General features: G+C 30.6%; 1 protein-coding gene across 5 annotated transcripts in view; it reads left to right on the top strand.

Moving 5' to 3' along the window:
- Positions 1–14,372, top strand: part of LOC101900139 (cytotoxic granule associated RNA binding protein TIA1) — a 279,044-nt gene that overhangs the window by 28,177 nt on the left and 236,495 nt on the right. Inside the window, exon 1 of one of the 5 annotated variants that reach the window (XM_005180325.4) lies at positions 1,588–2,388. The exons of the other annotated variants lie outside the window; for them this stretch is intronic. The gene's annotated coding sequence lies outside the window, so the exon portion shown is untranslated. Of the gene's footprint in view, positions 1–1,587; positions 2,389–14,372 lie in introns of those variants that run through there. 5 annotated transcript variants of the gene reach the window in all.

Below are 14,372 nucleotides of genomic sequence, written 5' to 3'. Positions count from 1 at the left end.
TTACCAGGGGGTAAGGCAGGGAATACCTAGGTTTCGGAAAGAGCCACCAATCCTCATCAGTTCCCTTGTTTCTTGTCTGGGATATTCTCCCCAGAAGTTATTTAAAAAATAACTTCTATGACAAAAAACATTTTTTACCCAAGTGACGAGATCGTAAGCTCAATAGAAGAGGATCAAAAGAATTACATAAAACTAAAATTCTTTTGGAAAATCTTCTAAATCTTACAACCGCACTTATAAACATTTACATCTTTCTCCACTTTGTTATGCTTTCGTTCAACCTGAACGAAGTAACATAACCATGTAAGTTTGTTTTGTCTGTTACAACAAAAGCCTATGTTATTTTTAGACAAAGCTGTGGTATACTTGAACATTTTCAGGAAAATCTGTTTAGCGGGTTTGAGTCATTAGATTACAAACAAGCAATCACACTTATAAATATTATCCTCTTTTGTTTTATATTCGCATGTTTGTAGACATAAGTTGTAACTGAGACAAGTTAAGAAAAGATTATTGAGGTTCTGAATTAAAACTGATCGGATCTTCTTCAATCTTGGTCCGCTGTGTTTTAAATCTTAAAATAATTATAATTATTATATGAAAATCCCTTTAAACATCAGAATATTTTTTTCGTCTTTGAAAGTAAGATAAGAAACATTCTTTTTATATATTCCCAGCCATACACAATATTTTACAATTATGTTAAAAGTGGGGCATTAAACAACTCCTCATATATTATTTTTTGTTTTAGCAGACAGGCCTCTGAAATATTCCAGGTAGAGTTCGTGAGTTATTCTAAACAATTTCAGTCAAACATAAAAGTCCATTTTTTGTCAGCTCCAGTTCGAGATTTCATATTTAATTTGCGTTTTTCTCAAAACAAGTGGCGTGTAAAACTCTTGAGTACGACGCAGACGATATTTGAATTGAAACAATTGACTATTTTTGGTTTTATTTTTGGTTTCCTTTAAATCTATTGAACTGCATTGTTATAAATACTAAAGTCTGACAATATATCACTATCATTTGCATATAACATTAAATAAAATTGTCATACTAGCTGTAACAAATTTTCACTGTTATAATTTCTGAATGTTATATTCGAAAAACTACAAGATGCCATAAATAATAACGGGAAATGTCAACCCCGCTTGTCGTGGACACAAACCCATTCGAAAATGTGTTGAATTGAAAGGGATGTTCGAATGTCCTTTGTAATCACATAACGAGGACGTGGTGTAACTGCAAATCGAGAGGCGCAACAATGAGTCAAAGCAAAACAACGATGGTGAGAATAATAATGCCGCTATCACGATTTGTTAACGAAGCACAGGAGAATCGAGGAAGATTACGACTTCGTTGAGCTGCATACATGTTTGGAGCATGCGCAAACAAAGGAGGAGAGAAAGTAGGAGAGTAGACTTGTTTAAATCTGTTGAAACTCTTTGAGTACGAAAGGGTGTTTGAATTGTGTTGTGTTCGACATCTATTAGCAAGGTCTTACATTAAATAAACGAAATTCCTTTAATGTTGAATTTGGCATTCGTGAGTTGTCCTTTTGAGAGAGAGTTAGAGAGAGAATATCTTTGGCATTTGCTCATCATACGTATGCCATCATCTGTGGTGGTTTTGTAGCTTGAATGCTATGTGCTGTGATGAAAGAGAGTGATTTTCGTCTGCGAATGAGAGTTCCCACTGGTCGAAATCAATGACAGTGAGTTCAAAACAAGTTTACTCTAAGCGAATGGTAAAACGCAACAAAAAACAAAAGCGACCGATGTGTGACTATTTGTGAAGACGACGAATTAACTTCGCATTCAGTTTGAATTGTGTCCTCGTAATGAAAGGATATTCGTTACATTGTTGTTAAGTTGTTATTATTTTATTCAATATTTACCACTTCAAGAAAAAAGAAGCAAAAGAAATAGTAAAAAATAAAATCAAAATAATCGAAGCCAACCAAGCAAAAGCAAAAGTGTCACACACCAGAGCATCCATCCTCTTGATTCGACGACGACGACGATAGGCAAGATTGAAAGTTGAAATTCTTTGTCTCGGAACAAGAAAGAAACGAAAAGTAAAGCAAATTTTTGTAATAGGAAAGCGAACGACAACCAACAAATTCAACGAGAAAACGCGACTTAGAAGATTGATTTCGAAACGTGTGTTTGATTGTGTGAGTGGGCAAAACGAGAATCAAGTAAAAAACGAATCTGAAACGAGCAGCTAATTAAAAAAGGAAATCGAAACGGAAATAAGTGAATCCAATCAAAAGAATATAATTTCGAAATCTGCAAAGAAAATCAAAAAGAAGATTTCCATAGATTCCAAGATCAAAAAGCGAAGCAAAAGCAGCTAAAATTATCTATTAGTGTTTTAAAAAGAAAAGTAAATATTTTTTGACTTGATGATCAAAAGTGTTTAAAAATCAAATTCATTTAAAAGAAAAAAAAAATAATATTGAAAATTTTTTGGTAAAGTTGAAGAAACAAGTAAGAGTTAAATGCTTATAATAAAAAATATTAATAATTTGTTTATTTTAGTTATAAATAAAAACGCAGAGACAGGAAGTGAAATAACAGGAAGTAATTGTAGATGTTATTTATTAAGGGATTTGTCAGGAAGTATTTTTTTTTTCGGAAATACATATATACAAATGCATACATTTTATACATATCTCTCTATATATATATATATATGTATTTTTGAGATATGTACATTTTCTATATGGAACATTTAAACATTTTGTCGTTTTGTTATTTTTGGCTTTGGCATTTCATACCATATCCTTTTTCAAAAAACAAATCGATATATCCTCTTCATTTTTTTCTATTTTTTGGATTTTATGACTACGTATTGTTCAAGTACAACACATACAATATGTGCAAACAAACATTTTTCAGTTTTACATATATCCATATGCACACACACACATTTATATATATACTTATATGTGTATGCAATTGTATATAGATATGCATGTATATATGTCTGTTGGCCATGTATATATGTGTTTGTTGGCCAATATGCGTATATTATGTACTTTTTATAGCACATATGACATTTTTGTTGTTGTCGCCATTGTCGTATATATATGTATGAGAACAGTACTTAATATATATACACACATGTGAACAACATCTAAAGTGTCGTGTGTATGTACATGGAAGACGAAAGCAAAAAATATGAAAAAATGAACGTTAAGTGACTGTAAAGTTATTAAACACTTTAAAATTCAAGAAATTGCTGTCGCAAACTATTATTGAAATTTAGTTTCCTTTGTGTTTCCTCGAATTGGATAGCGTAAGGAGAAATTGAGACAACGACAATGTATGGGTGTCAAATGAAAGATATACAAGTGTAGTAAACACTGGATCCATAATGGTGGGATCAATTAGATTTTAGGGGGAAACATGGAAAAAGAAGCCTTTGAAAAAAAATTCATTATTTCCAATCAAAGAATCTACATAAAACCCTACTGCAATTTTGTTAAGGAAAAAAGTACGAGATGCTAAACAATTCCATCCATGAGTCCATTCTAGCAAAACATATTTAATTTCGTATTTTGTTTTTCTTAGCCAAAGAACTAGTGAGAAAATAGGATGAAAAAAGGCAACTCACATTTTAAAACATAAGAAAAATAACGGGTTCGATGGACGCAACTCTATCACTTTATCTCGCTAAACAAATTAAAATTTGTTTTTCTATCTTCGTAGCTGTTTTAGTTAAAAATACGAAAAATAAATGTGTAAAAAAACTCACACTCAAAATGGTAAAACTGGTAAAATTTAAATTGAGGAAACTTAACAAAATACCGATTTTCTAACTTTCCGCAGTATCGGATGTGGGCACAATTATTTCCAAAAAAAAGTATTCCAAAATCAAAATTAGTTGACCCATCTTAGCCCTTTTTTTGGCCATCTTAGACCATCTTAGAATATTAGTCAATTGTGGAACGATTAGTATTCAGAAAAACTACACTGGTTCAGATATTTCGAAGGTCTTACTTATGTATGCATATAAAATATAATGAATAGCTATAATTATTAGGCACATAGTATTTCATTAGAAAATATCAATATTATGTGTTACATGTTATAAATATGCCATTATTGAAGGCAACAATTCACAAAATAAAATAATATTTTGAAAGAGTAATGGAAAAATTATATCTAGAAAATCTCAAATCAAAATAAAAATCTCTTATATTAAGTTTTCCAAAGAAAACTATTCCTAAAAGGATAAACATATATTTTTCTGAAATCCATTTGGTTTTGAGATAAAAAAGCTTTATGATCATACTCACAGTTTCAAGCAAAACTAGCTATAAAATGAAAAAATATTTTTTTTTTCAAATTAAATCTTGAAAAAAAAAATATAAAAAAGATAATCATTTCTAAAAGATAATCATTTCTAAAGATAATCATTTCACGCAGCTAAGTTCGTCCGGGCCGAATTTTTAATAAACTGTGCCAATTGGAAGGCACTTAAAAATTAAAATTTTGTCCTAGGCTGTAGTACCCATTACGAACTTCAAATCCCAAATTTGAAACAATTCCGGTAAATAATGTTGCTAGAATCATGAAAATACCGAATATCGGTAGGTACCGTTATATAGGGGCTGTACGAAGACGTGGACTAGCATATGAAATTTTTTTTCCCATAGGTTGTAGTAACTATTAACACCTCACATTACGAAATTTGAAACGATTCCGGTGAATAATGTTGGTGAAATCATCAAAATACCGAATATCGAGAGGTACCGTTATATAGGGGCTGTACGAAGACGTGGACCAGCATACGAAATTTTTTCCCATAGGTTGTAGTAACTGTTAATATCTCACAGTACGAAATTTGAAACGATTCCGGTGAATAATGTTGCTGAAATCATCAAAATACCGAATATCGGGAGCTACCGTTGTATGGTGGCTATACGAAGACGTAGACCTGCAAACAAAAAAGTTTGTCTTAGGCTGTAGCATCCATTGCGAACTTCAAATCCCAAATTTGAAACAATTCCAGTAAATAATGTGGCTAGAGTCATCAAAATACCGAATATCGGGAGGTACCCTTATATGAGGGCTATACGAAAACGTGGACCCATTTACGAGCTTAGCCTGATAAACTATGCATGTATGCAATATTCGTTCGAAAGATACGTGATTACAACAGAAAGACAGACAAACGAACGGACAGACAAAACGACGGACATTGCTAGATTGTCTTAGAATTTTATGTTAATCAAGAATATATATACTTTGTGGGTTCTTAAATGTATTTTTCGAGGTGTTACAAACGGAATGACAAACCTAATGTACCCCTCATACTATGGTGGAGGTAAAAATTAAAAATTAATTATATAAAATTTGCTATATAAGCACATAGGAGTCAATTAACGTGAGCGGCTGGACTGTTAAGTCCTGCACATTCTTTAATTAGAAGTCAAAAATTAAAAAAAAAAAAAAATACGCCAAAAATATGAGTAAATATACGACGTTAAAATTTCATACTCAAAATCACACTTTCTATTATAAATATAGAAATAATATTGAAACAAGCAATTAATGATCTTCAGTAAAAATGTATTCAAAACACAAAAAAAAAAAAAAGAAAAGATTCCAACCGATTCAGAAAATATAAATAATATGGCTTAAAATGTTTATTTTAATATTGGTCTTAACTTTAATGAGTGTTGAACATAGAAATATCATTCAAAAACCCCAAACCTTCAATCCAAAACTATTGTTTGGAAACATGTAAAACATACCGAAATTAGGATGATAGTTTTTATTCAGGCTACGATAATGCTTTCTATTGCACTATGCTACCAAAAGCGATATTTTTAGTCAAAACTTATTTGTTGATCGTTTGTTTCAGAAACTTTTTCAATAAGGTTCGGATATAAATCCATAAAATTTACATCCGAATCGTGCGGAAACTTATCCAAAAAAGTAAGCAATACTAATTTGTTCCGGAACGCTTGCTTACAACTCTGAAAACATTTTTCAAAGTTACAGGAAAATCAATTATAAAACGAGCCGAAACAGTTTCAGTTTTACTGAACTCGCGGCTATATCACATATTTATTCCACATTATGGCCTTTCTCATGTAAAAAATGTAAATTCAATGGATTTACATCCGAGTCGTATGGAAACTTATCGAAAAAGTAAGCAATATCCCTAGTTCCTTCAGGTAGTTTTCCCAACAACTCTGAATGCATTTTGCAAACGTACAGGAATACAGGAAAAAAAAAGAGTCGAAACAGTTCCAGTTTTACAAAACTCTCACATTTTTGACATATATAAAATTGTATTTTTGTTTTGTTTCAAAAGAAAAACTGATCTGAAACTAGAAAATATGTTCGCATATGTATTCAATTTTAATTTCGTTCTAAAATTTATTATTCTTAATTAAAATTATTTGGGACCAGAGTATATTTGAAAGCAAACAAGTAAAAAGCAGCTAATTTCGGCCGGACCGAACATTTAATACCCTCCACCTTTTGGAAGGAACTTGAAAATTTTCAAAAAACTTCCGGACACAACCACTTAAATTAAAACTTTTATATGTAGACTATAGGAAGAAGTGAACCTGCTTACGAAATTTTTTTGTTATAGCACCCATTACAAACTTTTAATAGAAATTCCGTTAAATAATGGCGCTAAAATCATGAAAATATCCAATATCGGGAGGTACCTTTATATAGAGGCTATACGAAGACGTGGACCTGTATACGAAAATTTTTTCCATAGGTTGTAGTAACTATAAGCATCTCCCAATACAAAATTTGAAACGATTCCGGTGAATAATGTTTCTGAAATCACCAAAATACCGAATATCGGGAGCTACCGTTATATGGTATGGCTATACTAAAAAGTGGACCTGTATACAAAAATGTTTATCATAGGCTGTAGTACCCATTACGAGCTTCATGTATGAAATTTGAAATAATTCCAGTAAATACTGTCGCTAAAAAGAAAATACGTTCGCATATGCATGAAACTTTAATTTTGTTCTTAGAATTATAATATTTTTATATTAAGTTTTTTTGGACCGGAGCAAATTTGAAAGTAAAATATTACACTGCTTTAAGTACTTTCCAAAGATGTATTGATAAATTCTTTCTTAGGTCGACGAAAACGAGTGGGAAAGAAAAACAACAGGTCTATTTGTGTTTTTCAAATTTATTGAAATAAATACAATTTTTAAGAACTTTGCTTGAATTGACGTTTTCCTTTCGCCTTCATTTTCTTTCGACATACATAACTAATATTGATATTTTAAATTTCTTTTTAAATTGGATGTTGCTATTATCATTTTTCTATGTTATATTTGAGTTTTCAAGTCTACATTTCGATATTACAATAATTTTAATACAAATTGCAAAAAAAAAACGCATACAACTATAGCTATGCCAAAGTAAATAAATCTCCTACTTTACGACTTACTTTTTAACCGTAAATAAAATTTTACAACCAGAATTGTTTATATTCATTATTCCGAAAAAATAAAAATTAACGAAGACAAGTAAATATTTATGGCCAATGAATTCGAATATGGAGCAATGGTAGATTGTATATAAGGTCCTCTTATGTATATTTAAAGAAAATAAATATGTATGAAAAACACCAAATTCTAGCAATGTTTTTGAAATTTTTATTTATATCACGTTGACTTTTGTATCAAAAGTACAATACATAAATAGAGCATAGAAGCATACATATCCATTAATAATTAATACCAATATCTTTATTTAGTTTGGAGAAAATTCAAAAGGCTTGATTTTAAAGATTGTCTCACAAAGCTAACAGCTGGCGAATGGACTGTAATGACGGAAAATCCATTCCGATTTTATATATTTAATTGTTTGTATTGAATATATCTAAATTTCATAAAATAATTGTTTTTAAATTAAAAAAAAAAAACATTGGGATTTCCATTCTAACGGATTCCCATTTCAATTTGATTAAAATATAGCACCTGTTGGAATAAAAATAAACAATTCGCGTGTAAACTTTACAACAGTTTCTAAATAAACGATCCCAATAGCCACAATAGTTTCTAAATGAACGAATAGAAAAAAAATCCGATATGGATAATAGTTTCCAATAAATAGCAACTTTCCCCCGAAAGTTACAAATACTTAAATTTTAATAAAATCCGTTAAAAAAATCTGTTAAAATCTTAAAAATACTGAATGTAGCCGTTATATTAGGCTCTATACGACGACGACGTGGACCTACATGGGGAACTTTTGTCATAAGCCATTACAATATTCAAATGCGAATCTTAAAAAATATCGGTGAATAATGTAGCTAAAATCATCAAAATACCGAGTATTTGGGAGGTTCCATATATGGGGGATATACCAAAACGTGGATCTGCACAGACAATTTTCTGCCATAGCCTGTAGTATCCATTACGAACTTCAAATACTAAATTTAAAACAATTCCGGTGAATAATGTCGCTAAAATCGTCAAAATAGCGAATATCGAGAAGTGACGTTATATAGCGGCTATACGAAGGCGTGAACCTGCACAAAGAATTTTCTGTTATAGGCTGTAGTATCCATTACGAACTTCAAATGTCAAATTTCAAACAATTCCGGTGAATAATGTGGCTTATATCACAAAAATAGCGAAATTGAGAGGTACCATTATATGGAGGCTATACCAAAACGTGGACCTGCATGGCCCATTTTCAATACCAAAAGTCCTCCTGACATAATTTACATTTGCGTAAAATTTTATCAACCTACTTCATTTCGTTCGGAAGCTAGAGTGATTTCCACAGACGGACAAACCGACGGACGGACAAACGGACGGACATCGCTAAATCGACATAGAAATTTATGCTGATCAAGAATATGTATACTATATGTGGGGTCTAAAATGCATATTTCAAGATGTTACAAACGGAAGGACAAACTTAATATACCCTCCACACCATGATGGAGGGTGTAATAAAATGACATTAATTTGGATATATTATTTAGATATTTGAGCCGTACCAAAGCTATGTTGACCAATTTTTTGCTTTCTGACTCAATACAGGCCTGTTTCATTAAAACGAATGAAATTAGTCTCTGGCATCCATTTCTATAAAAAGTTGGGGCTTACTGAACATCTATGGTTTTAAAAAGTGTATTGATCTAGGATTTTCTGGAAATAATACTTGCTTCAAGAAAACATATTTCACATTTTGGTTTTAGAATTTATGGCGGAATTAAAACTTCTATCGGCATAATATTTCAAAATCCTATATTTATGGAACAGTTTTAAGAGACGTTAGGTTTGTGTTATAATATTCTGGGTCTTAGCAGGTCTTATAGCAAATCAATATTTTTTTAAGTTTCAGACAATAATGTCTTATTTTCTAAGGAAACCGAAATGGTTCTTTCACTTCCAACGTCTTAATGAAAATATTGGATGAATAAAACAGGAAAAGTTCAAAAATAAAAAAGATATTCCAAGTTCTTAAAAATTTCGATTTATTCCGATTCAGAACCCAAATTCAATTAATTAAATTAAAATATATTGGAATAAATATCAAAATAGCAGGGTACGCACAAATTTAGATTTTTCATGTAGTACACAGATCCCATACTTTTTTCTTACAAGAAATCGCACAGAAAAATAGTAATACTAAATTTGAAAGGTAAAGAAAATTTGTTTATAATTTCTGCATATTTTCGCATTTGATACTCATTTTAAATAGTGCCGCATATTTGCATTATATAAAAATTTCCAGCTATCACCTATATGCATTGAAAAATAATGGAATATTTTAAATTTTCTCGAAAATCAAACATTGGCCAAGTTCTCGATATTAAAATAATATCAAATGAAAGTTCTCGATTTCATATACTTCCAATAACGCTTGAAATCGATACGATTTTTGAGATACATATGTGTATATAATAAAATTTTTATTTTATATACATAGGTACACCCACAACAAACTCACATCCATTTATTCTATTTCGATCCATGGCTGTAAACATATGTGACACATATTGTACATGTGCATATACAAATATTCAATAGCTTAATAACTTCTACATAAATACAAATAAAACGAGAGATGTACACTTTTCTCTTCTCTACACCCATCAAACTTCTGTCTCAGCCATAAAAAAATTGTTCATAACAATTTTTTATGTAATACCTAGCGTTTCATGGAACGAACATGAGCACAGAGATCAGCAGAAAATATAACAGAAGAAAAAAAAACAAAAAACCTATAACGAGCGAACGAACGAACACAGAAAAACAAGCGCCGAGAAATCCAAATGATGTGTAAAATGGATTAGATTTCATAAAACTCATATCATTTCCGCTTTTTTGGTCCCAGTTAAATGTCGAGAGTGTGAATGGCAATAAAAACACTCGCATCATACTTCGGCGAACAACATTGGCTCCCCCACAAATGTAATTAAATTGGGTGGGTAACAGGTTCTACGTGGTTGTACACACATGAACTTCTGTCTACCTGGGTGTGTGGAGACGGGGGTTATCAATTGCAGAGAATACTTAAATGTTTTAGCGCTCTGTTTAGAGGTCTTCTTTTTTTCTTGTTCTTTGGCTGCATATAATCTTTAATGTATATGTGGGTGTAAGGTTGCTTTAGTATTGCTATGATAACTTTTTAATATGTTTTATCTGCTAATAAAATTAAATTTTTTATTGTTAATGTTATGTGTGTTTGTAGGATGTGCACTGCTTACATATATAGATCAGGTGTTTCTAAACAAAATTTATTTATGCCCGCAGGTAACAAATTTCGTAAGAGAATTATCACTCTTGGTCATGAAAAATTTGCTCATGTGAGAAAAGAAATAACCATAAAAATTAAAAATTCATTGGAGAGTAATTTTGATGGATTATAATGGCGAACAAAATGCATTTAAGTCAATTTAGAAAAATGTATTTGATGTATTTTCACAAACATTTAAATTAGAATAAAGTTCAACATTATGGCTTTAAATTTTGCGTAAAACTAAGTTCAAAATTGCACTTTTAAAATTTAATGAAATATTTTAAAAGTTTATTGTTATATATATATTTTTTTTTTTTTTTGAGGCGTACATATATGGCAATGCATTTTACACATAAAAAACGTAATGTCATAAGATAACGAAAATATCAAGCAATTTACTACAGTTTTCATAAATACATAGCTAATTATGGGTTATTAAGATTCAATTTACCCCAATTACTAAATCTTGTATGAGAAGAACTTTTGGCCATAAAAACTTTTGCGTATTAAAAATAAAAATCAATTTAACACAAAATTTTGTTAAAAAATTGCAAACCACAGATTAATGAAAATTTTGAATAACTCCATTGATAAAATTGTATTTTTTTATTTGTCTCAAGCCTGCGAGAGAACTATTATACTGTATATTTGGAGTATATTGTACACTAAAACTTAACGTCCCAAATTATTTATATCTTCACGAATGAAATCGCTTTAAAAATATAAAGTTTTGGAATTAAAATGTAATGTTGAACGCCAAGGCCTCCATCAAGTTTTTAAAATTGCTTTATTTTACTGCTTAAAGCTACATTAACTAGTCATATTGGATAAATTAGTAAAAATTATCAAAACCATTTTTATTTTCTAGTAAGCTCATAAATTTTTATTATTGCTTAAGGCGCGTTTAGCATTCTGGTAATGTAAATGTCTTAAATAAAAAATTTCCTACAAATTTTTCGCATCCAATTCGAGAAAAAATAAGTTTTGGTTTCAATAACACTCCGTTCTTGCACCTGCAAGAATCTACTATTTTTGTACCCTCCACCATAGTATAGAGGGTATATTAGATTTATCATTCCATTTGTAACACCTCGAAATATACATTTTAGACCCCACAAAGTATATATATTCTTGATCACCGTAAAATTTTATGTCGATTTAGCGATGTCCGTCAGTCTGTGGAAACCACTCTAGAACGAAATGAAGTTGATTGATAAAATTTTACTCGAATGTATATTATGTACGTAGGACTTTTGGTATTGAAAACGGACCATGTAGGTTCACGTAGGTCCACATTATGGTATAGCCCCATATAACAGTACCTCCCGATATTCGGTACTTTGTTTATTTTAGCGACATTATTCACAGGAATTGCTTCAAATTTGGTATTTGTAATTCGTAATGAATACTACAGTCTAGTAGATAAAATCGTCCATGCAGGTCCACGTCCTCGTATAGCCTCCATATAACGGTACCTCCCGATTTTCGATATTTTGATGATTCGGTATTTTTCAGATTTTAACAGAATTTTTAACGGATTTTATTTTTTTGAAAATTGCAAAATTCGTTCTAAATGGCGGAGGGTATTCAAACTTACTGTATTTTTACTTGTTGTTGGACTATTATATTATTATAATTATCAGCCGAATAGTATGGAATTTTGCACATACAACCAATTAGGCCCCATATAATAATACCTCCCTATATTGACGACTTTAGCTACATTATTTACCAATTATTTTTAAGGTTCGCATTTGAATATTGTAATGGCTTATGACAAAAGTTGCCTATGCAGGTCCATGTCATCGTTTAGACCCTGATATAACGGCTACATTCGGTAGTTTTAAGATTTTAACAGAATTTTTAAAGGATTTTATTTTTTTGAAAATTGCCAAATTCGTTCTAAATGGCGGAGGGTATTCAAATTTACTGCATTTTTACTCGTTGTTGGACTATTATTATTAATATTAATATCAGCCCGAATAGTATGGAATTTTGCACATACAACCAAGTTAGGCCTGAAAATAAGTATGCCAAATTTGATCAAAATCGATTCAGATATATCTGTAGCTCCCACATATATATTGTGCATCCGATTTGTTATTTTTGCCCTCCGCAGCCGTAATATGCACTCTGTAACAACAATATTTTGGGGATATATATCAAATGCAGCTCAGAAAGACCTTTGCTAAATTTTATCGAGATCGGTTCAGATTTGGATATACCTCCCATATATAACTTCGTCCGATTTACATTTTATTGTGCATCAAACGTCTAATATTTGCCCAAATGGGATGGAATTTGGCACATACGACCGAATTGAGCCTAAAACATAGTATGCCTAATTTGGTGAAGATCGGTTCAGATATAGCTACAGCTCCCATATATATTGTTCATCCGATTTGTTGTTTTTGTTACCCACAGCTGTAATATGCACTCCGTAACAACGATATTCTGGGAAATATATCAAATACAGCTTAGAAATATCTTTGCCAAATTTTATCGAGATAGGTTCAGATTTGAATATAGCTCCCATATAAATCTTCATCTGATTTCAAATTAATTGTGCACCAAATAGGCAATACAAGTCCGAATTTAAAAGATACAAATGCTTCGACACATTTAGTCCTTTGAACTTTAAATTATAATTATAATCATAGCGTGTATGATCGAATTCTCCCAAAAAAACTTTTAACTGTTATGTGGAGCTCTATTAAATTAGCAAAGTGGTGTGGGATATCATAAAGTCGGCCCCGCCCAACTGTAGGACTTTCTTTACTGGTTTACTTTTGCAGATCTTTTAGGATCCTTAATTTTTGCTTAAGTTTTGGTTTCCTATCCCAGTTTTCTAATACCAGACATAACTTTTGAGGTAAATATCCCAAATGTTTTCCAGTTAATATTGAAGTAGTTTAATTAAATTTAAAGTTCATTTCAAAATTCAAAGTATTGGCTTTGATTTAAAAACTAAGAATTCATAATGCCAAATCTCAAAAAAAAAAAAAAAAAAAAAAAATAGTACTTGTGTTCCATGTGATACACAATATAAAAAAAAGTTAAAACAAGTTTGCAAAAAACATGTCATCCTCCATAAAATTTTTATTCAAATCTGCCAACTTCCTGGGATATTTTACTTATTGTTGTTAAATATTTTAATAATCTTATACTCAAAGCTTCGTGATACAGATGTGTTTTTAACAACCAAATAATTGTTTTAGACTTTAAAAATTCTACATTTTCTTGATTATCGTAAAATTCTTAGTCAAATGACATGTTTTTGCAGCCAATATTTAGTATTGCGGTATCTAAATAATTTTTGATATGATCCACTAGTTCAAGAAAAATTTAGGGTAAAAAATCAAAATTCCTGTTTTGTTAATTTCGCATAATTACAATTATTTCTGAGTGTTTTTGGAATTAATTGAAAGTTTACAAATTAAATGTAAAACAAAAATATTAAAAAAAGTGTGTCTCATTTACAGTGACTCAACACGCAGATACGGGAGAAAATAGTGTTACGGAACAACTTAATTAAACATAAAGAATGGTTAACTAATTGGATCAAAGTGAACTTTCAAGTATACATATATAGGCAGAAAGAGAACACTCTCA

The sequence above is a fragment of the Musca domestica genome, unplaced genomic scaffold, assembly GCF_030504385.1.
Source record: "Musca domestica strain aabys unplaced genomic scaffold, Musca_domestica.polishedcontigs.V.1.1 42, whole genome shotgun sequence".
NCBI classification, from domain to species: domain Eukaryota; kingdom Metazoa; phylum Arthropoda; class Insecta; order Diptera; family Muscidae; genus Musca; species Musca domestica.
This window is presented reverse-complemented; position numbering and strand designations above follow the sequence as displayed.